We start from the raw sequence: 24,021 nt of genomic DNA, 5'->3' as shown, positions 1-24,021 counted from the left end.
TTAATTTTATTTATACCTCTTTTATAATATTTATCAAACTGTTGTTGTTTTGATTTGTTGTCCAGACCTCATCTATCCATTAGAATCATCCAAAAGGTTGCTTATTAACAAGATAAATATGAAAAATAAAAAATTTTTAAACAGATGTAATTGATGTGTAATACTGTATAATAGCATTAGATACAGGACGGAATAATTTGCTACATGTATAAGTTGCAAAATGATTGCCAAAATAAGTTTAGTTAACATCCATCGCAGCACATAGCTACAGTTTTTTTTCAAGATCTATTCTCTTAGCCCCTGTCAAATATACAATATAGTATTAACTATATTCACTATGTTGTATATTATATCTCCAGAATTTCCTTATCCTATAACTGCAAGTTTGTACATTTTGGCCACCTTCATCCATTTTCTTTTCCCATATCCCATACCTATTGCAACTGCCAATTTGAGCTATGAATTCAGGGTGTTTTTAGATGCCAAATATAATTGAGATCATACAGTAAAAAAAATAAATAACTGGGGTGCCTGGGGGGCTCAGTTGGTTATGCATCTGCCTTGGACTCAGGTCATGATCTCAGGGTCCTGGGATCAAGTCCCACATCAGGCTCCTTGCTCAGCAGGGAGTCTGCTTCATCCTCTGCTCCTATCCCCTCTCATGCTCTCTATCAAATAATTAAGTAAAATCTTTTGAAAAATCAATTAATTGAATAAAATAAAATGATGTCTGGGTCCTACAGTCAGAGAATCATATTAAGCAGGTCTGGATATTTTTGAAACTTGCCACATGTTTCTGATAGATTTTCATGATTGAGAATCACTAGTCTATGACCCTGGGAAGGTAGAGCTTCACTCAGTAGTTCTTGTACCCCACTTAGCCGTGTTACCCAAAACGGCCATTCAATAAATGTTTGCTGATTTGAAATGGGACTGGAGTTGACTGGAAAGCCTGAATCAAAAGTGGTTAGCCATTTTCAAGATAACAAAGTGGAGAGGGTGTCCCACTCCATCCTCTCGAAGGACTGGACCCATAACTATCTAGGAAATTTGACTGTTCAGAAGGACATATTTCCAGAGGTGTTCAGAAAGTTCAAGTTTGCATTTATTTGGGAAAAAAATCACTATCTTGCAGAAGTTTTTATCCCAAAACATTAAATCTCATTAGACGTGCAGGTTGGAAAGACTCCTATGGATGCACAGTTGAAATCCACATGCAGATAATACGAACGTGGGCGGATGGTCATGTGGCCTGGAGATAAAGTGACTGTGATATGGCCAACAGACGGTTTTCTGAACAATGCCACAGTGACTGCGTTGGTGGCACATAGCCCAAATGGCCTCTGATTCTTCACTGTCCCTAGTGTGTATGTACCTCATGGGTACTCCTGGGGGGAAGGAAATAAATGTATCTTATATAACATACTTTTGTATTCCTTCCACACTTATCAGTGTTCTAGGCATAATGAATAATCGACAAATAAGTGTTAAATCTTTTAGGAAGGAACATGAATGTACTTGCCACCTGCCTCTCGTATGAGTCCTGTATCTAACAAGTTAAGACCACATATTTTTACTATCCTCATTAACATGATACAGTCACAGAGGCATTGAAAATATGATCCTTTCTATTTTAAGAGAAACAAAGAACTACAATTTTCTCTAAAAATAATCTAGATTGGAATTTTCTTCCACCCATGAGAGCACTATGTTTATGAACACAGAGTCCCAAAACCTGTGTCAACAACATTCTAAAACAATGCTTTACTGTGATAATCACATATAATAAGCATTTGGTTCCTTAAGTTTTCATTAGTTTTGGAAATTTTTTTTTAGCCTAACAAAGACAGGATCTTTTCTCCCACACAGCTCATCTGGTCAGCATCAGCCTTATGCTAGGATGCCTGAAGAGGGACAAAAAGTAAATTATGGATAATAGTGCCCAGTGTCCTGAATCTTTTTTTTTTAAAGATTTTATTTATTTATTTGACAGAGAGAGATCACAAGTAGGAAGAGAGGCAGGCAGAGAAAGAGGAGGAAGCAGGCTCCCTGTTGAGCAGAGAGCCCGATGCGGGACTCGATCCCAGGACCCTGAGATCATGACCTGAGCCAAAGGCAGCAGCTTAACCCACTGAGCCACCCAGGTGCCCGCAGTGACCTGAATCTATTTCCAATTCCCAGGAGCAGAATAGCTTAGGATAAACTCTAGAGCCAAAGTCAAGTCTTGAAATGAGAGTAGGCATCTACCATCCCATTGGAGAATTTTCTGGAGCATCTGGACTTGGATAGAGAGCTTGGCCAATCAACAGTCCAAGTTATAGCGTGCAGAATGAACTACTTCTAGTGGAGAGTGAGGGCTTTATTTATCTTCGTCTATCCTTCAGGATTTTTCATGAAGGTAAGTAGAGATTCACCATGTAACTCTTAGACACTCTCTAGAAGGCAAGTCCTCATTCTTGTAGCACTTCTCGGCCAGATGAGGGATTTGAGAAGTGTAGGAACAGTTTGGGTTGTCACTTTAACTGGGAGAATCCCAGAGAGGCTCTGCATCCCACAAGGTATAGGAAAATCCCTCACACCAAAGAACCCTCTTGCCTAAATACCAGTAGCACCTCCTCTGAGCTTAATGTTTAAATTTCTTAATTGCCAAGTTGGAAATGAAGACATTAAGACCCATTCTGCTCATTTGGGTCTTCTATTGTAGACAGGTCTCTGATTATCTACATATTATATTATTGAACTGAACAGCCAAACCCATCTGGAAAAGGGAGAGAAGAACTCATCCCTCCCTGAGTACAGAATCACTCACTGGTAGGAGACATAGTCATGGTATCTGCCATTAGCTGAGCCCACAGTTTAGAGATGTTTAGGGAATATAACAGTTAATTAATTCCACCTTCTACTCAGCCCATAGTCTGAGTTTGAGGAAGGCCATAGGAAAATCTAGAAATTAGTTTCAGTGAAATGATGCCAACAAAAAGAAAATTATGCCAAAAGCAAGTCCGTTGCAAGGCAAATGTAATGAAGAGAGTCTGGGAAATTATCAGATGAATTCAATGATTGAATACAATGACTATTGGCGTGAAAGATATTTCTGAACTGAAGAAGCCAATCTAAATTCTCTTCTATGTTGTTAGTTGCTAAATTGCTCTGCTTATGAAACAGATGTGTTCGATTCTCCTACTTTAGTTTATATTTCTTGTACCTAAAACCAAAAATGAGCACCTATAAAATCAAACAGAATGGCTTTCAAGAAGACACAACCCAAAGTAGAAGTCTTGACTTTTAGTGCTTTTGAGAGACATGCCTCTAATGGAATCCTGCATTGTTCTCCCCAGGCTCGGGCACAAATGATGAGTAATAAACTCAGGGCAGCCTTTAGATGGAAAATATAATCCAGAATCCCAGATCAATTCTGAGTTTTAAGAGAGTGCTCCAAATGTAATGAGATGAGGTGCATTTTGATGAAAGTACTAGATGTCTAGGAATATTATAAATACCTGCCAAAAATATGTAAACAAACATATCTTCATGTATTAATCAAATATTTGTTCATCCCTACTATCTACCTATGCCAGCTTGCCAACAAAACTAGAGTTTGGTTTGCTCCCCCAATATGCATTCTGATTCCACAGAGCTGAACAAAAGGATAATGAGTAGAAGCTGGGGACTAGCAGAACAGAGGAGAAAATGGATCACGCTGGAGGCAGTGGGGCTCATTGCCTCCACACTGCAAGCCATCCTTGGAAACAGTCTTCTGGTTTTCAGCAAAGGCAGGTTGTATAGGTATGTCCATAGGAAAGTCAACAGCACCTCCTGTTAAAATGATCTCTCCTATTTCTGGAGCCTGTGCTTTGAACAGCTTCTTGGGAGCCCTAAAGGGTTTTGCTTTCAGATTGTCTTGGCTGGCCTACAAGATTCCGTGTTACCCAGAATCTCTTGTCTCATTCTGTGTCCATTACAAATGTAGACATTGAAATATTCTTCCAGGATATATTGAAGGACATGGTGAGATTGGGAGAATGCTTTCCAGAACCAGGATAGAAACTGTGAACCATAATAAGATGGCTGGGATTGTCTATAAGGCAGAATCTTATATCTGTTTTTATGTGACTATAACTGGAATGGATGGAGACCCATTAGCATGATATAGCTATCTTTAGAAGTGTCTGACATTACTCAATATTCTTGTCAGCCCAGGAAGGAGCATGGAGTCCATGTGAATATTGCCAACAAAGTTTGGGAATCAGGAATGAAGCTAATCCTCTGGGTCTTCCATTGTCCTAGGTAAAAATGTCATAGTTATTATGATAAAGGGCACTGTCCTATATGCAGGGCTTCCAGAAATTTTTGCAGACCGTGATCAATATTTTGCAGAGTGGGATCTTAGCCAAAGCAACTCTGAGGTCTGGGCTTTCCTTTCCCTGGCATGTTTACTGGATATTTGGCAGAATATGTCCTTCCTGAATGCTGGATCCTTTGGAGGATATAAAGAGTATTTTCAGGACTTGAAATGGTGAGATTAAATGCTTAAAATTGGGGATGGGTGGTAATAGGTCTCTTTTTTTTTTAAGATTTTATTTATTTATTTGACAGAGAGAGAAAGATCACAAGTAGGCAGAGAGGTAGACAGAGGTGGAGGGGGAAGCAGGCTCCCCACTGAGCAGAGAGCTTGATGCGGGGCTCTACCCAGGACCCTGAGCTCGTGACCCGAGCCAAAGGCAGAAGCTTAACCCACTGAGCCACCCAGGTGCCCCTATTTTTTTTTAAAGATGGTGATGGGTCTCTTGGATGGAAGAGCCCTCTGCCTTTTCGTACTCTTTCTTTAGAAGGAACAGAACAGAAGTAATTTAATCCTATAAAGTAATACAGGAGATACCATATACTACTCTATCATGAAAAGGTATTTCTGACTAAAGAGAAAATATCTCTCATGACAAAAATGCAACTGCTTTTACTTTTAAAGGCCATTTAAAGGCCAAAATATTCAAATACTTAAGCAAAGAACAGGAAAGGGAGAAAGGAGATACATCAAGTGGCCGTGTCTACTCCTTTAGCAGTGACATCTGGGAAGGTTTGTCACCTACCAGCGACAGGTTGTCTGGGTAGGAGGTAACTCAGTAGTCTGCCCAGGGGACTACCTTGCTTTAACACACACACACATGCACACACACGCACAGAGAGAGAGAGAAAGAGAGAGAGATCTGGGGTGCTTAGTTAAACATCTGCCTTCAGCCCAAGTCATAAACTCAGGGTTCTGGGATCAAGCCGTCCGTCAGTCTCCTTGCTCAGCAGGGACTCTGCTTCTCCCTCTCCCTCTGCCCTTCCCTTTCCCTCTGCCCCCTACCCTGCTCATGATCTCTCTGTCTTACTTTCTCGGTCTCCAATGAATAAATAAAATCTTTAACAAAACGACAAAACAAAGATCTTGCTTTCACACACGCACACACACACTCACCCTAACACTCATACTCAGTCTCTTCTCTGTCTGCTATCTTTGCAAAATACATTCACCACTTCTCCAAAAGGAGATAATCTGATTCTTATCTGGCACCAAACCTAGGATCTCTGGAAGATAAGCAATCCTCTTAATCAGGGCAAAATATCTTGCCTTAAAATCTGATAGTGTATAGCTTAATGATCATTTTAGCAACCCCTTGCACTCAATATATAATGGTGAGGCGAGAACAAGGTAACTGCTGTAAGACCATTTGGGAAAAGCAAGAATTGGAAATGACTGAGTGGTCACTAATCCAAAGCAAATGTCATGTTCCAGTGGACAGGAATAACAAGGCTTACTTCCTGGCATTGGACCTTGATCCTTGGTTGGCCAACCTGGGCAGACCTGGGAAGTTCTTCCTCATCTGTTTTCTCCCGTGGCTCATAATTTCTTCTTCTTGGAAGATCTCTTTGTCCATTATCCTCTGTAGTCATGCCTGAGGTGGTTTTAAGAGGTAATGCCTTACTTAAAAGCTATGCTCTATCAAATCATTTCTTAATGACATGGATTTAGGCTGAACACTGTCTTCAAAATCAAGCAATCACAAACTGTAGTTGGCTTGGGCTTGTATTTTTGTTGTAAGCCCTCACTAAAACCACAAAATGTAACCAGCATATTCTAACACCTGGAATTCTTCCTACCAAGTACAATGATGTTACCTTTGGTAGTCCATGGTGTGAGTGCCAACACACAGCAGTGAAAATTTGACCAGGATTTTTACTACTGCTTAATTAATATTGTCAACTTAATAACCTGGGATAGAGTTCCTTCTGACTTCCATTCAACATTGAGCCAGCCAATTCCCTATTCCAGAATCGGCTACTTGCTAACTCTTATTCCTGGTACTAATTCATCAATCACTCATTTATTCAGCAAATACTTCTTGAGTGCCTATTAGGTGTCAACCATTGTTCCCAGTTTTGTGGATACAGTGGTAAATTAGGCAGGCTAGATCCTGCTTACATGGAACATATAGTTAGAATTCATTCATTTCTAAAAGACAAAAGACAAATCCAGCCCTAATAGGATTAAGCCAAAAATGTAATTTATTAACTAAGATAACTGTAAAGTTCAGGGGTAGTATTGGCTTCAAGCATAGCTTTGTGTAAATGCCAAACGATGTTGCCAGGACTCAGTTTTTCTTCATCACATGGTCTACTGGCCATGATCTATTCTGTGTTTTGGCTTTATTTTCAGACAGTCTCTCTCTTCTTGATCACAAGATGTCTACAGAAGATCTAGATTGTATATCTTCCAGGCTTTAAGCCCAATAGGATTTCATTTTATTCACTCTGATTGAGTCATATTGGGTCCCCAGCCAGGGAACCGAGACATGCTGATTGGCCAGACCTGAGTCATATGTTCTGTACCTCAAAGGAGCCAAAACAACCAAAAGTAAATGAGAAGAGAGTGGATTAGGGGTGGTTCCCCCAGAGTGATATTGGGGTGTGGTTATCAGAGACGAGTGAATGGATACTGGGCAGCAAAATGCAACCACCAGATCCAGAGGAGTGTGGATGCCTTGACTCACATACACACCCAGTCCAGGATCTCCAGGAGTTGGTGGTGCTACATTCAGTTGAGAAATATCTGAATCAATGATTCATAAGGGCCAGTGAGTACATGAAGCTGAAGTCCCAAGTTACAAAGTGACTGAAAGAAAGTATGGGTGTTGCAAATGCCAAGGGCTGTCCTGGTCTTGTCTATGAAGTTTGTTCCCCTTCATCGCCCTCTAAGATCTGGGTGAGGTTATGTGCCCCAAAGATTCAGTTTGACAAAGGCTTGGGCTCCTCCAAGTTGCTTCAGGAGCTTAGAGATTGGAGGGGAGGGAGTAGTAAGACAGTAATGACATATTACCAGGCTTCTCAAGCGATTGCCAAGAATTACTCAAAGATCAAGAATAACAGGGTAACAAGATGAATATGACACATCTTTTCAGAAAATATATTTGGCTCAATAAGAAGTAATTTAAAATATTAGTTATAAACATATAAAATGGAGTAGGTTGAAAAATTTACATTAATTTTATGATAAACCACAAACTTCAAAGAAATTTGCAAGCCTGCTGGGGATACTCGAAGGAAAATCACTTGCATAATGGAGAGGGGAAAAAAAAACAACTCTTTTCCCCAGACAGAGATTAAGAAGCATGATCCTTATCTAAGAAGTTAATCCACCCTCTCTAAGCAGAAAATTCAGTGTATTGGCAAGGTCTTTTTAGTAGCCAGGGAAGCAACCATTGAAAATGGCTAAGTAATGTGCCTGTTTATTATCCCCAACAGACCCACTGAGAAACCATTTGAAATCCAAAGTGCAGATTCATTGTGAGTAAGTAGGCCTTGCAATTACAGAACTGTGAGGAATGTATTAATCTCTTTCTGCTAGACAATCAGGAAAATAAATATGCACTTCTACACCTCACACTGGGGGGGCAGGGCATAAAGAAGAACAGCCCTGGGAAGTCTGCCAGGACAGCGTCTGAGAAGAGTCCAACATAAAATATTTTGAAGCAGGGGTAGCAAAACCCACCACCTGAGCAACTCTGGAGGACTTGGAGTGGCAAAGACCACCACAGCCCATCTTCCCAGAGACCCTAGGATGCTATTTCTGAACTCACTAATTAAGACTCTGGGAAAGCACTGGTGAGAGGAGGAAGGTGTGTCCTGGGGCATAACAGAGCCCAATGGCAGAGGGAACGTCAAGGTGAAGCTTAGAGGAAGGAAGCACACGGTACAGAGGTTGGGGACCTACACACAGAAGCTGGGTGTATCAGAACAAATTTCCCTGTGGGAGGCTGACCATTGGGCATGCTTGTCCTGACAACTGCCTACCACAGTCAACATCACCACGTGGTTTGCAATTCTTTCCACCATAGGTTGTCCTCCAACAAAATCTGATCCATCTATATAGATATCCGTGGAAGGCTGTAAAGATAAGCTCCACAGAGCTACCAAGAGGGATGTGAGGCCTGTGAGACAGTTTGAGAAATGAGGTGGCTGCCCAGCTCATGATTCTCAGGGCAAAGGCCATGCTTTTTCCCTCCTTTCTTCTTTGAGGAAGTTGTTTTACATGGATTACATGAGGAAATTGCACATGGGTCACCCTTGTGCTTCAAGGTGCCACCCCACATGGCCACACAAGTCCAGGGGAAGCTCTCGGCCCCAGTTAGGCTCTTCCAGCTGGCCCAGGATCCAACCCAGGCCCATCAGAACCCTTCCAGTTAAAAGAAGCCCTTTCCTCTCAGAGGGAAAATTTGGGAGGATGTCTCCCCAATGCTACCAGTACCCATGATTCTAACCCTAAGGAGAAAAATAGTTCAGGAAAATGATGATGTGTGAAAAGAAAGAAGTGAAAAAGAGAACCTCGTTCTTTTTACCATTTACTTACCTGAGTCAGTACATTCTTTCTTTCCCTAAGCTGCTTGGTTTTGGATAATTATCACTTAAAAATATAGATCCTGTAAAATCAGTGTCCTTGGGACGCCTGGGTGGCTCAGTTGGTTAAGCAGCTGCCTTCGGCTCAGGTCATGATCTCAGCGTCCTGGGATCGAGTCCCTCATCGGGCTCCTTGCTCGGCAGGGAGCCTGCTTCTCCCTCTGCCTCTGCCTGCCTCTCTGTCTGCCTGTGCTCGCTCTCTCTCCCTCTCTCTCTGACAAATAAATAAATAAAATCTTTAAAAAAAAAAAATCAGTGTCCTTTATACCCCACATGTACACAGGTACACACATGCCCATATATATGCAACTGCAGTGGAGTCCAGACTGAGACCAACAGAAGAAAGGGGAATCTACAGTAGAAAAGATGGACCCACAGCTCTGAGAAGTCACAGCAACACCAAGAGGGCAGGGGGAAGACATCTGTCCCTCTTTCCCAAGTAATATGGATAGAAAGGACTTTTTTTAGGTGGGAGGATTCACAGCTTAGCTTTGCAGGTCCCAGAGCCAGAGGTAGAACCCAATCTTGAAGCCACCTACACTAGATCTCATGCTACTACAGGAAATGGGCCCCACAAGCGAGAAAGACTGTTGAATGGTAATAATAGGTATATAGTAATAATTTCTCCCCCAAATGGTAATGATCATTAAACATATATATCAGTTTAACTTTTACATCTAATGTATCAGAGTAGATTTGGTGTTCCATGATGGGCAACTGTTACCCTAAATAAACTTTGACAGGAAGTTGCTGGTAAGAATCACTTTTCATATATTAAAACCAAGATACTGAGAAGAATCCTGAATATGCCCCAGAAAATCAGAGCTCCTACTCTACTCCAGAAGAAAGGTAGTTAAGAAAGGTTGATATGCACTGAAATGGGTTGCCCCCAAATTTGTATGTTGAAGGCCTAGACCCTACTGTTAAGTGGAGGGTCTTGGGAAATGTGGCCTTTGGGAGATAATTAAGGTTAGATAAGGTTGTGAAACTGGGCCTTCATGGTGGGATTAGTGCACTTGTAAGAAGAAGAATTCTCTGTCTCTCTCTCTCCTCTCTCTCTCTTTCCACTAAGTGAGCACACACCAAGAAAACAGCCTTCTGCAAGCCAGAAAGAGAATTCTCACCAGGAGCCAAATTGGGTGGCACTTTGGTCTTGGACTTCCAGCCTCCGGAACTGCAGGAAATAACTTTGTGTTTTTTAAGCCAGCCAGTCTATGGTACTTTGCTCCAGTAGCTCCAGCAGACTAACACAGAGGTCAAGACCCAGATACTGCAACCTCCCAGGTTCTTGGTTTCCAGTGTGGAGCTCCAGTTCTCTGTCAGTCAGGTAAGACACCAGACTACTTGCCGCCTTATCTTTGTTTGAAAAAGAAAAGAGATTGGAATGGATTGTCCCTGAGGATCTGGATATGGTCAACTATGAAGACCTTAATAGAACCCTGACACTTATCCTAGCCATCCACAGGGGCTTCTTATTAATAATTCTTTTCTCTTTTTTTTTCTTTCTTTCTCCCGTTCTTTCTTTCTCTCTTTTTCTCTTTCTTTCTTTTTTATAGAGGGAGGCAGACAGTGCAAGCAGGGGGGAGGAGCAAAAGAAGAAGGAGAGAGAGAATCCCAAGCAGGTTCCATGCCCAGCGCAGAGTCTGATGCAGGGCTCGATCCCATGACCCTGAGATCATGACCTGAGCCAACATCAAGAGTCAGATGCTTAATGGACTGAGCTATCCAGGCACCTCATTAATAAAAATTCATAACCTAAAGAATAACTTGAGCAATTAGATTTTTTAAAAATACTGGGTGTGGTGAAAAAATAATGAATAATGTTTTTCTGAAAATAAATAAATTGAAAAAATATATGAAACATTGCTATAGATAAGATTCATTTTCAAGAGGAAAAAAAAAACTGTGAAATTGGAGTCACAACCTTAGATTCAGAAAGTTCCTGGTCACTGGCCTATTCAAAACCTGCCAAAATATCACCTTGTATCCAAAAGTCTGTTTTTATTCTATTGTGGAGAACTAAAAGGTTGATTTTTTTTAAAGTCTAAGCTCTAAAAAATGAGTAAGTCACTTTAGTCAAAAATCTTTTTGTAAGGCCTGAAATAATTAAAATGATATGGATAGTCTGCCCTTGCAAGCTTATATTTTTGAGTCATTCTCCTGACCTTGTGTGCTCATTTTGGATTGCAAAAATTACCTCTGAAAATTGGTTGTAAACACAAGCAATGAAGGGGTAACCAACCATGAAAGTAATTAATTAAAAGAGTTCCCACTTAGTTGCACATTTTCTCCAGTAAAAACACTTTCAGAAAATTGCTCACATTGTAGACTCAGATGCACTACTAGCCAAATCTTAATTCAAGAACATTATAACCACATACAGTTACCCTAAGAAGTTAACATCCCTGTGGTGGCCACCCCTAACCAGGAGAGTTAGTTTTCTGGAAGCCCCAAGGTATGGCTTAATTTGGAGAAATGTTAAGGCAAAATAAGTTGGGAAGGGAGAAATTGCAAGGAAACATGTGAATGCCATTATAATAACACTTTATATGCACAAAAATCAAGCATAAAGACAACCTAGGGAGTAATTAAATTACCAATGATTTTTTTATTATGACAAAAACACCTAAGATTTCCCCCTCTTAACAATATTTCAGTGTACAGTGTAGTACTGCTAACTCTGGGCAAAATGATGTATAGTGGGTCTCTAGAACTTCTTCATCTTGCAAATCTGAAAGTCTGTACTTACCGGACAGCAACTCCCCTTTTGCTCTCTCACCCCCCAGTTCCTAGAAACCACCATCCTACTTTCTGTCTCTATGAACTTGACTCCTCTAAGGACCTCATATAGGAGGAATCATACAGCATTTGTCATTTTATAACTGATTTATTCCACTTAACAATGTCCTTAAGGTTCCTCCATGCTGTAGCTTGTGTTAGAAGTTCCTTCATCTTGAAGGCTGAATAATACTCCATTGTATGCACAGACCACATTTTCATTATCCATTCATTTGTCAATGGACATTTAGGTTGGTCCCACCTCTTGGTTATTGTGAATAATGCTGCAATGAACATGGGAATGAAAGCATCTCTTCTGGATCCTGATTTAAATTCTTTTGGAGAGGGGCGCCTGCGTGGCTCAGCGGGTTAAGCCGCTGCCTTCGGCTCAGGTCATGAACTCGGAGTCTTGGGATCGAGCCCCACATCGGGCTCTCTGCTCAGCAGGGAGCCTGCTTCCTCCTCTCTCTCTGCCTGCCTCTCTGCCTGCTTGTGATCTCTCTCAAATAAATAAATAAATAAAACCTTTTAAAAAAAAATAAATAAATTCTTTTGGAGAATTACACAGAAGGGTAATTGCTGGATCATATCGCAGTTCTATTTTCAACCTGCCAATGAGATTTTACATATATAAATCTTCGGGAATGGTTTTCTAAGATTAAGTTCTACTTATCATATTCTAATAGCTAGAAGCCTTTTTCTTTCTCCTGGTTTTAGTGAAAGGCTTGTTTTTCCTTATTACAGATAATGAGCATGTAGATTCTTTGCTTTTTTTGTAACTAATATTATGACGTGAATTGCTTCAATCTTGCTGTGATTTTAGAGACACAGAGCTTGTGTGTTTGAGAGACTTTGTGTGCCCTTGTGCACATAGGTATTTCTTCTTCAGCCCCTTCCCACTGCCCAGAGTTACACAGCTTGACTTGCCCAGCATCCCTGCAAGGTCAATCAGGAGCTCTCAGCAGCTGTAATTAATGTCTCAGCTCCCTCTGTCCCACAGACAGGAGACTATTTTCCAAGTCTCAGATTAGATTTTCCTCATCTTCTTTCCTTTCTCCCAAGTTTTAGTGGAAAAATCTCTCTTCCTGATCTCCTACTCACTTTATATTTTTCTCTATTCCAAACCTCCTGATTTTATCACTTCCCAATGCACACACGTGAGAAAGAAAGTCCTTGCAATCAACACAATGTTATACAGAAGTCAACCCCTGTATAATGCAACTGTGGTGGGGAAGGAATTATTAATCCCTTCCGAAACCATATTTGATTTTTGTTTTTTAGGGAGAGAGAGGAAGCACATGTTGGGCCTGAAGGGCAGAAGGAGGGGGAGAGAAAATCTTAAGCAGACTTCACGCTCAGCATGGAGCCCAGTGTGGGGCTTGATCTCATGACCGTAAGATCATGACCTGAGCCAAAATCAAGAGTCAGATGCTTAATCTGTTATGGAACCTGGACTGGATCCCGATGAAGGAGACAAGCAGCACTCAGAGGCCTTGGAGGACAGGAGATTTATTTAACGTGACGGGCTCAGAGGAGAGTAATTTCCCAAGAGCCCCAAGCACAAATAAAGGGGGTCACTTATACACGTTTACTCCCATATCTGTGGCTCTCTGTAGCAGGCGGGGCAGGAGGGAAAACCCAGAATGGCCCTAGGGCCGGGACTGGGATTCCCCTGCTGGATCGGTCAACCACCTTAGAACACAGATTTCCCCTATCATTCCCCTCTTCGATGACCCTTTAAATACCTAGTTTAGAGGGCATCATTTTATTTTTAGGGGGCAATAGTGAATAAGGAGCAGCTGGAGTCTGATCGTGGCAATTTGAGCAGCGATAAACCTAGTAAGAGCATTGAGAGTACAAGGACCAAATCGTACTGTGAGGAGGAGCGTATGGTGGGGGCCGGTGAGGGGGGCGAACCAAGGGAACAACGGTGAGAGGGAATACCACCCAGTTGCCTGATTTCCACTGGTGATTTCCTTGTTCCTATAACTGGGTTAGCGTTTTTTTGGATCACCCCGACTCATTAGCATAGAAACAACATTTCTCCTGTAAGAAGAGGCCGAGTCCCCATTGTGCAGCTGTGAGCAGGTCAAGCCCGCACCTGTTCTGGGGGACCACCGAGGCCAGCGACTTGTGCTGGCACTGCCGAGCTAGGGCTGACTGAGGGAGGGCAGAAAAACCTGCCATGAGTTGTTGAGTTAGCCCCTGGTCCTGAGCCTGTGGCATCCTGAGGCCAGTGGCGCGGAGGGTAGCTCCTGACGCAACCAGCAGGCTCACAAGAAGGCAGCTTGGGGGGTCTCCATGGAAGTGGAGCGTCGCCCCCGGGGAGGACTGAAAGATCAGGTGAGAGACTGACCAGCGTGCCTGACCGATTGTGCGGGGTGTCTGGCCCTCCCCCGGCCCGCCGGGTTTGGCAAGCTAAAGGTAGTGAGGAGGAACAGCACACCAGGTAGCAGAAGACCAGGACTGACTGGGGTCGGGAAAACCATAGTGAAATGTGCTCAGGAGTAGACAGCAGAGGGCCAGTCAAAGTTGGGTCCACAATCTTACAGGGAGCCACTGTGGCTAGCCCGACAGCAGATAAAACCTCTGGGCAATCACTGTAGTAATACACCTCAGGGTCACTTAATAAACAACAACAATGGCAAGTCGCTGGGGGAAAATCCAGTCAGGAGAGGCAACAGTGTAGGGTCTGCCCCCTAGGATAAGGGATGTTACACCGATGAGAACTACAGACCATGGCAAGCAGGTGTCCATTAGTCAGTGGGGTCTCGTTAGAGGTGAAGCCAGAGTGAGTCTACAGGGTTTGATTGGACTTTCCACTGGGGCGGCTTCTCATCCAGGTGATGGGCTTTGTTCACTCTGGAGCGGTGGACCCACGGGGATGACACCAGAGACCAAGGGCAGTAAGAGTGGTTAGAACAACGGTGTGAGGCCCTGTCCACTGTGGTTTGAGGGGGTCCCTTTTTAAAAAATGCTTGACCCAGACTGAGTCCCCTGCCTAAAAGGAGTGCACTTGGGACCCTGAGGAGATTGGGGCCTTCTCAATGATGTACCTTTGTCATTATTTAGGGTGGTCCCCAGGGCCTGAAGTTGTTTTTCTGTCTCTTTACCACCAGTCTGATATAAGTTTCTTGGAAGGTTCCCCAGGCATGGGGGAGGCCGTCCACACACTAATTTGGAAGGGGAGTAACCCAGCGTCCCGGGTGTGCAGCGGGCACACAGGAGGGCCAGCGGTAGCAGATCTGGCCGTGGGAGGTTAGTCTCCTCACAAACCTTTACTAAGGCTCCCTCAAGAGTAAGATTCAATCGCTCTACTTTCCCTGAGCTTTGGGGCCGGTAGGTGGTGTGGAGCCTCCAGGTGATGCCGAGAGGCTTGGTCAAGACCCGTACAATGTCTGCTATGATGCAGGCCCATCGTTACTGTGGATCATTGATAGCAGGCCAAACCGGGGCATGACCTCCCACAAGAGGACTTTGGCTACTTCCTGGCTTTGTTCCATCCTGGTTGGGAAGGCCTCGACCCACCCAGAGTATATGTGCATTACCGGTAGGAGATATCTGAACCCCTTGCTTGGCAGTACATCTGCAAAGTTTATCTCTAGATCTTCAAAAGAGGTTCCTCCCCTCCTCTGGATGCCTGGCAGGCCGTGGTGCAGGCCTAGTGCTATTTTTAGCACGTGCAGTGTATTGTTCACTGGTTGCTCCACACGGTGCTGGCAGCTGCTGATGTAGGCCTGCTTCTGCAGGAGGGCCTCTGATGAGGTTTTTCCCAGGTGGGCAAGTTGGTGGTATTTCTTGACTAGATGCCCTCCTGTTACTGTTGGGATGAAGACACGCCCATCTGGCATCACCCACGATTTCTTTTACTGAGGGTGGCCCCTTCAGCCATGGCTCATTCTCTTTTCTTTCTAGTGTACCGAGGCAGAGAAACTTTTTCTGGGGGTGTCAGGGCCACGGTGAGGGAAGGGGCTCTGTCCAAGTCCTTACTGGCTACGGTCTTGACAGGCTCATCTGCCTGATGATTTCCCCACACTATGGGGTCATCTCCTTACTGGGGTCCCTTACTGTACAGAATTGCTTCTTCTCTTGGAAGCCACATGGCTTTGAGGAGTTTCAGTATCTCTTCCTTGTTTTTGATAGCTTTTCCTGCAGCGGTAAGGAGGCCCCTTTCCTTGTAGATGTAGCAAAGTCATGGAGAGTCAATGTGGATGTTGACCCGCTCACCTTCACCGAGAGTGAGGGCTCGGACTCAGGCGTATGGGTCAGCCTGTTGTGCTGATCATCCAGCTGGTAACGCCTCAGCCTCTAGGACTTCAGTGGTTCTGGTCACTTCATAACCTGCTTTCCGGACACCCTCTTGCTGCCATCGCTGAACAGCGTGAACTCTGGATTCTTTATGGCTTGATCCGGTAAGCCTGGACGCCTCGTGTAGACTTCATCAGTTACCTCGGAGCAGTCATGGTCTGGTTCTCCCTCTTCCATAGGAAGAAGGGTTGCTGGATTTAATGTCTTTACTCTTTCAAGGGCGACCTGCAAATTTTCAGAGGAGCCCTTGGTATTGTGCTAGGCGAGAGCTGGAAAGGAAGCGGTGCCCCTGTGTGTTCATGAGGGACGTACCTGCATGAGGGTCCTTGACGTTCAGTTCTTGCTCCCAGGGTGAGCTGGTCTGCCTCCTTAATGAGTAGGACTGTGGCCCTGAGGCACAGGCCATACTGCTTCCAGGGGGTCCTGTTTCTTTGACAGATATGCAGCTGGCCGTTGCCAGGGCCCAGTGGTCTGGGTGAGTATTCCCAGCACTACCTTTTCTTCTGTAGGTCCCAATTTTGGCCTAGTCTAGGTGGGATGTCTTCAGCCCATACTGAAGGGAAAGTGAGCCTGAACTCCCGACGGGCTCCTCAGCTTGGGCTGGGCCCAGGATAACCTCTATTCATCTTCCCTTGGTGTGGTAATCGCTAGTACCAGAGACCCCAACTCCTCTTGCCCTGGGTTCACTTGGAGGTTGGTGTGCCCGGTGGGCTCAAAGGTTATCTGAGCCCCAACCTTGGAGAGCAGGTCTCAGCTCAGGAGGAGGATGGGCAATCGGGTGGATAAAGGAGTTCATGTCGGACCTTGTGACCCCCGAGTTCACACTGATGAGCCTGGCAAATGGGCTGTTGTGTTGCCCATGTCCTGCTAGCCACAAGGATGGTCACAGTTCTTTAGCTGAGAAGGGCCACTGGGGAGGTGACGACAGAGTGCTCGGCCCCAGTATCAACCGTAAAAAGTCATTGATTGGCCCCCTATTTTCATTCTGATCATGGGCTCATGGGAGCCAAGGAGAAGAGAGCCCACCCCCCACCCTGAATCTATTTCTGCAAGACCTATGAGGTCCCATTCTCAGGGTTCTTCCTTATCACAGCTGGGCTTTTGAGCCTTTCCCCAGTTGGGACATTTGTTTTTCTGATGCCCCTTTTCTTTACGGTTGGCACATTGATCCCTGGCCAAGGGGTTCTGGGTCTCCCCCATTTCGGTGGTCGGGGCCTCTCCATCTCATAGACCCACAAACAGGGCCACCCTGAAAACCCTTTCCCAGAATGAAAAGGAAAAAATTCAGCGTAATCACAGGAAAATCTGACGTGACGAGGGAAAGGAAACTTGGTTGAAAGGATGGGCACGAGGATGATAGGGAGAAGGGGTCTCACAGGTGGGCTCGTGTGTCCAGGCACTGAATCTCAGGGCCATTGTCCATGTCTCTGGGAAAGAGCTGAGCCCAGTGTTGACCAAATCTGTCAGGTTCCAGTTGATCTGGGGATCTCATGTGAAGGTTTAGGCTGAACAGAATCAGCCAGATTCCAGTGACCACGAATGTGTTACACTCACAAACTCAGAAAAGGAGAGGCCTTCACACAGGGAGCTCTCCATGATGGCCTTTATGCAGATGAACTCAATCAGGGCCCAAATCCATTGGACGACCTTGAGGCAGGCTAGCTCGAGGTCCAGGTAGTCGGGGTCACAGCGCAGGCTGGCCAGGCCGCAGCATTGGCTCACGGGCTCGGTGGTGGGCTGGTACCGCCTGCTGATGCCCCAGATCATGGAACGGTCTAAGGCCTCACCCTCAAAGCTGTCCAGCTCTTCACCCTTCTGCATGTTGCTGCCTGGCCCTGAGCCACCTCAAGTGGCCAGCCCCCGGCATCCGGAGCTGGCAGGCTCAGCGGGGCCACTGCATCGCCGCCATCACGCATCTGACCACCTGTGGCCCACCCTGCTGCCACATGGACAGTGGAAAGGGAGGGAGGCAGGAGCAGGTGAGAGGCGAGGAGGCTGGAGCCAGAGCAGTGGGCCAGGACGGGGCAGAGCAAGTGCCCACCTGCCAGCCATTCGGGGGAGTTCCGTGGCTGGGGCTTCAGTCAGTCTTTTTGGGCCACTTAGAAGAGATTCAGACCCTGGCCTGTCCCTGCCTATCACAAGCAAATTGCACCCAGGGGGGAGGGTCTGGGGAATTCCTAGCCAGGAGTCAATGTGCGGAAACAGGTCAGGGTCTCCTGGTTCTCCTGTTAAAACTCACCATACCTGAAGAACATGTGGGACATCCAGTGTCCCTTCTGAAGGCTGTCTGACATTAAAGGTGGGCTATTTGAACTCACATAGGGTTTTCAGTTTGCCGGGAGGCATCTTAACTCCATAGTCTTCTAATAACCCCTTCTTGAAATTTTTGATCATGGTCTCAAGGACTATAGGTTTTGAAGAGCTCCCACCCATGATGAACAGGGGCTCTCTTGTTGACCCTATGTGTTCCTTCCCTGCCTCGCTGGCGCAAGGACAAATGAAGGGTGGGTGTCCCTCCAGAGGAGAGACCAATCAGACGCCCACCTGTCCACCCTCCCGGAGGAGACTTGGGTGTATCTTAGCCATAGTTAGTCCATATTAACCCCAGACAGGTGCCTCAAGGACTGGCCATAGATCCTATAAGGTCACCACTCAAACAGGTTGGGGCCCACTCAGACTCCATAGTCTCAAGACCTTGGAGCCACAAACACAAATAGGCCGGCCGTTCACTCATTCACCATTCACACCAAAGTTCTACCCGCCCCCCCCAAGCCCTGACCTGTGGAATTCCTTTTGGAAATTCCTTCCTGCCCCCCGACCTTAGGAGACTCCTGACCTGAGGGCCCTCCCCCACTGGGAGGCCCTGACCTGTGAGACCTCTAAGAGGTCTCCAGGAGGTGATCAGTCTCCCCTTCCACTGTGATGAGTGGGCCTGACTGGGTCCTGGGGCGCCAGGCCTTACCGGAATCCGACACGGGGACCAGGTCTTCACCTGCCAAGTATCCTTTGAGGCTGGCGGGAACAGTGGAGCAGGAGTGGGCCTGTCCCAGGCGACCGGGTGGAAGACTGCCGAAGATTAGCCCGGGCGCACCTTCTGGGTTACAACCCCTCGTTCCATCACCACCCACGGTTGCCCCCAAACCAGTGGCAACAATTGGCCAGCGTGGTTGGTTTTCCTGGTCAAGGAAACAAATGTTATGGAACCTGGACTGGATCCTGGCAGAAGAACCAAGTGGCCCTTGGAGAAGTTGGAGGATCAGAGGTTTATTCGACACCAGCAAGCTCAGAGGAGAGTAATCTCTTGGGGTCTGAGCCCCCAGCCCCGAGCACAAACAAAGAGGGTAGTTTTTTAAACTTTTTTAAAATTTAATTTCTTTTCAGTGTAACAGAATTCATTGTCTATGCACCATACCCAGTGCTCCATGCAATCCGTGCCCTCCATAATACCCACCACCAGGTTCACCCAGCCTTCCAACTCCCACCTCTTCAAAACCCTCAGATTGTTTTTCAGAGTCCACAGTCTCTCATGGTTCATCTCCCCCTCCAATTACCTTCAACTCCCTTTTCCTCTCCATCTCCCCATGTCCTCTGTGTTATTCCTTATGCTCCACAAATAAGTGAAACCATATGATAATTGACTCTCTCTGCTTGACTTTTTTCACTCAACTTAATCTCTTCCATGTTGCTACAAAAGTTGGGTATTCATCCTTTCTGATGGAGGCATAATATTCCATAGTGTATATGGACCACATCTTCCTTATCCATTCATCCGTTGAAGGGCATCTTGGTTCTTTCCACAGTTTGGCGTGGCCATTGCTACTATAAACATTGGGATACAGATGGCCCTTCTTTTCACTACATCTCTATCTGTGGGGCAAATACCCAGTAGTGCAATGGCAGAGTCATAGGGAAGCTCTATTTTTAATTTCTTGAGGAATCTCCACACTGTTCTCCAAAGTGGCTGCACCAACTTGCATTCCCACCAACAGTGTAAGAGGGTTCCCCTTTCTCGACATCTTCTCCAACACACGTTGTTTCCTGTCTTGCTAATTTTGGCCATTCTAGCTGGTGTAAGGTGGTATCTCAATGTGGTTTTAATTTGAATCTCCCTGATGGCTAGTGATGATGAACATTTTTACATGTGCCTGATAGCCATATCTGCGGTGCTCTATCACACCAGAGCCAGCAGGGCAGGAGGGAAAACCTGGAATGGCCCTGGGGCTGGGACTGGGATTCCCCTACTGGATTGGTTGGCTACCTTAGCACACAGATTTCCCATATCAAACCGGCTGAGCCAAACAGGTGCCCCTCTTCTGAAACCATGTTGTAAACAGGTTGGTTGAAATTTGAAAGCAAGCAAGAACTGTGGGTGTCCACAAGCCACTGCTTGCTACTCAATTAGGTGTTAATTCTGTTTTAAGATCTCAAGAACCCATCAACAATAGAAGTGTAGAAATTGTGGCAGACTGTATTTTCCAAAGATGGCCACAATGGTGTCTCCCATCCCACACCATTTAGTTGCAATTGACTTTGATAATCCTCCCACAGAGACGTGGAGTCTATGTTCCCAGCCCATAAATTTGGGTAGGTTCATGACTCTGGTGAAAAGGATGTGTGACTTTAGAGACTAGGTTCTAAAAGATGATAAAGCTTTCCCTGATTCTCTGGGGACACTTGTTTCTGGAAGCCCAAGTTACCACATCAGTCATCTATCTGCTCTGAAGCCACCATGCTCAGAGGAAGCCCAAACTAGCCCATGCAGAGAGACCACACAGTCTCCGAGACCAACTGAAGAGAGCTGTCCAACTAACCCCAACCGTCCCAGCTCCAGCCACTGTCTGACTGGAACCACATGAGAGACTTGAGCCAGAACTATCCTGCCAAAACTTCCTGAGTTCCTGACCCACAGAAATCACAAAAGATAAGCCATGAAGTTTTGGACTGATTTGTTACACAGCAATAAATAACTGATACAGAATCATACCTTTTCTCTTTCCTTTTTAATAATATTGTCTCACATAATCTTTCTTAAAATTGAGTATGGAATGAACAGGATGTTTATTTAAATAATTTTTATTATGAAGATAATTAGATATGTATTTAGGAGTTAAAAGGGCCAAATCTGGAGTCAGTCTTCTGGGTTGGGTTGTGGTTACCACTTATTTCTCACATAACCTTGGGCAACTTAATGGGGTGGATACTGTGATTATGGTGGATACTGTGATTTTGTGGAACTCAGTCTCCTTCAACTCTATGCGTAGACTTCCATGGGTCAAAGGAGCCCATCATGATCAAATCATCCCCACTGGCACAGTGATTATTTCAAGCCTAAACCTATTAGTGCCAAAACTTGGGTTGAAGCAAAGCAAAACAATCATAGCAAAGCCAGGAGGAGATGTGGAAGTGACTCTTACCCCCAAGGTGTGAATGAGGAAACATGTAGTCTTGGTGGATGAAGTGGCCATCTTGTGATCCTGATGGAAGCCAACCAGAAAATGAAGCTGACCCATAATAGGGGTTGAGCCAAAGCAATTAGAGAGACGCTGAGCCGGATCCCTAGCCAAACTGTATCTGAGGCTCACTCTACCTCCAGACTTTTCTATGATGTGATTTGACAAATTTCTATTACTATTGTAAAACCATTGAGTTGAGTCTTCTGTTACTTCAGCTTTACCTCGTTATGCCTCAATAACCTCATATATACGATGGGGTTAAGACTACCACCTTCTTCACTGAGCTGTTGTAGGAAACAAAGGCAATAAGACATTTCAAGTTTTTAGATCAGTGCCTGACACAAAGAAATGAGCTTAATAAAATAATATATGTGTGCACATAAAGCACTAAAGTGATACGTATAGTTCTCATGCAACTATAAATTAAAAACAAATTATAAATTAAACTCAAGCACACAGAGGCCCTGAAGGTATGTGAAAGTACTTGGTTATAATATAGCCATTCTGATGATTCAGAATATGCTAATATTCATTTTCTTATAATGCCATAGAAATTAAAACAAAATAATCCTCACTGAGAACTCAGGCATCTCCTAGAACACACATATAATCCTTGCAGAAACCAAAATGTCATCTCATTACACGTTCACGACATTCCTACCAAATGAAGGAGCGTAACCAATGTGACTTGAGATCTTTTCTAGGGAAATAAAGTCAGTTGAATTTTTTGTTTTGTATCCAGAAATCCTTGAAATCAATATGTCATCATTCCATACAGAAAAAGTCTCCAAAAATGAACTTCGAAAAATTGCTTGGGGGGAAAATTTAGTTTCATGCTACATTTCCTAACAATAGAAAAGGTGTTATTAAAATCCTAAAATACAGTTCATTACACTGATCCGTTTTACAGCACTTTCCTTATTGAGAGATATTGCCTCAGAAGGAATGCCAGTCCTTTGGATTTTTTTCCACACAGTTTCATGATCAGCCATTAGATTCAGAGGACCACCTGACAAGCCCAACACAGCTAAAGGCAGCTTAAGTTCAATTACATGTCTATGGTTCTAGAGCCAGGAGCTATTCACACTGAGTCAATAACACTGATTTTGTTTATTTCATTGTCTCTGTAATATATACTGAGGCTTATGCAGATGGTAAATTTTGTAACTTGTTGAGCTATTTTTCACTCTTATCTACAAAGCTGCATTCCACTGAGATCTTTTCTCTCCCCCAACTGTAGCTGTACTTGCTTTGAGAATTCTCATGACGAAAATTTCCAGTTAAAGACAATGGCAATACAGATGAGTTTTGGTGGAAGACCAACCTCAACCATCTCTCTTTTGTCAACATAGTCAAGGGGAGGGAGTCATTGGATCCAGGGACATTCTTGGCAGATCGGAAAATGCTGACCTGGGGTACAAGTAAGATACTGTTTTGGTAGCAGACTCGGGCTTGAGTCCAAGCTACGTGGCCAGGAAGATTCAGATTTGTACCATGTGCTGGATGGTAGAGGCTGTCCGCTGGATGGATGTCTATTTGCAGGAGGGCTGAGATGGAGCGAAGAGCACAGTCTTAGGCACCATGTAACTCCAAGTCTCTGAGGTGTATCTGTGACTCTCTTCTGGAGAGAGGGGAAATGGTTAAAAGAATATCTCTTTCTGGAGGATTTATTTTCTTATAGTGCAACACCCAGGAACGGGCTCTATCAAGGCATGCCAGGATGATGTCTGCAGAACATTATTTCCTGGGTGGCCACTATGCCTGCCCTAGCTGTTTGTTACCATATAAACAAACTATCCATAATGTAATGACTTAAAACCACAATTAGCACTCACAATTTTGTGTTAGAAACCTGGGCAGGATTCAGTTGGGGAACTCTTCTCCTTGTACTTCTGCCTGGAGCCACTAGATGCTGTTCAGGCTGGATCTGGAGGGTATCTAAGAAGGTTTTGCTCATGTGTTTGGCGTCTTGATAGAGAGGTCTGTACTACTGGGTTCAGCAGAATCTCTCCCCCTCTCCATGGAGTCCCAGGGCCTTTCCATGTGGTCTTTTCCAACAGAGGAGCTGGACTTGTTCTCTGGCAGCTCAGAACTCCAACAGACCAGAGTGGAAGCTGCAAGCTTCCCTAGCCCTAGGTCTGCCATAACATTGCTCCTAACATACTCAGATGTTGGAGCAGACACAGGGCAGCCCCGAATCAAAAGGAGGGGGAGTAGACTCTCACTCTCAATAGGAGAAATCCCAAGGGAATGACAGTCACAATATCCTCCCACTGCCCAAAAAGCACAGACCTGGAACCTGAATGAGGATTGAGGTACCACAGAATCCTAGCTCAAGGGCACCACTAATGGAATGTAAACTGAACTGAGGTTTTCTTCCTTAGGACCTGGGGTGGTTGGCCTCAGCCAGAGCACATAATATTCTAGAACTCATGTTCTTCCTTGTACTTCACTGGGATACTCTACGTGATGAGCCGTGTTCTTTCCTTGTGCTGATTCCATCATTCTCCATGGCTTGTTTGAATTTTCTCTGAGTTAAACAGATCAT

The 24,021-nt window shown here is 44.7% G+C and overlaps 1 pseudogene; it reads right to left on the bottom strand.

The window, feature by feature from the left end:
* Window positions 1–17,313: 17,313 nt before the first annotated feature.
* LOC122907803 lies at window positions 17,314–17,841 on the bottom strand (annotated as a pseudogene).
* Between the last annotated feature and the right edge of the window lie 6,180 nt (window positions 17,842–24,021).

Source organism: Neovison vison, chromosome 1 (assembly GCF_020171115.1).
Source record: "Neovison vison isolate M4711 chromosome 1, ASM_NN_V1, whole genome shotgun sequence".
Taxonomy (NCBI): domain Eukaryota; kingdom Metazoa; phylum Chordata; class Mammalia; order Carnivora; family Mustelidae; genus Neogale; species Neogale vison.
Note: the sequence above shows the minus strand (reverse complement) of the source record. Positions and strands in the feature narration are given on the sequence as shown.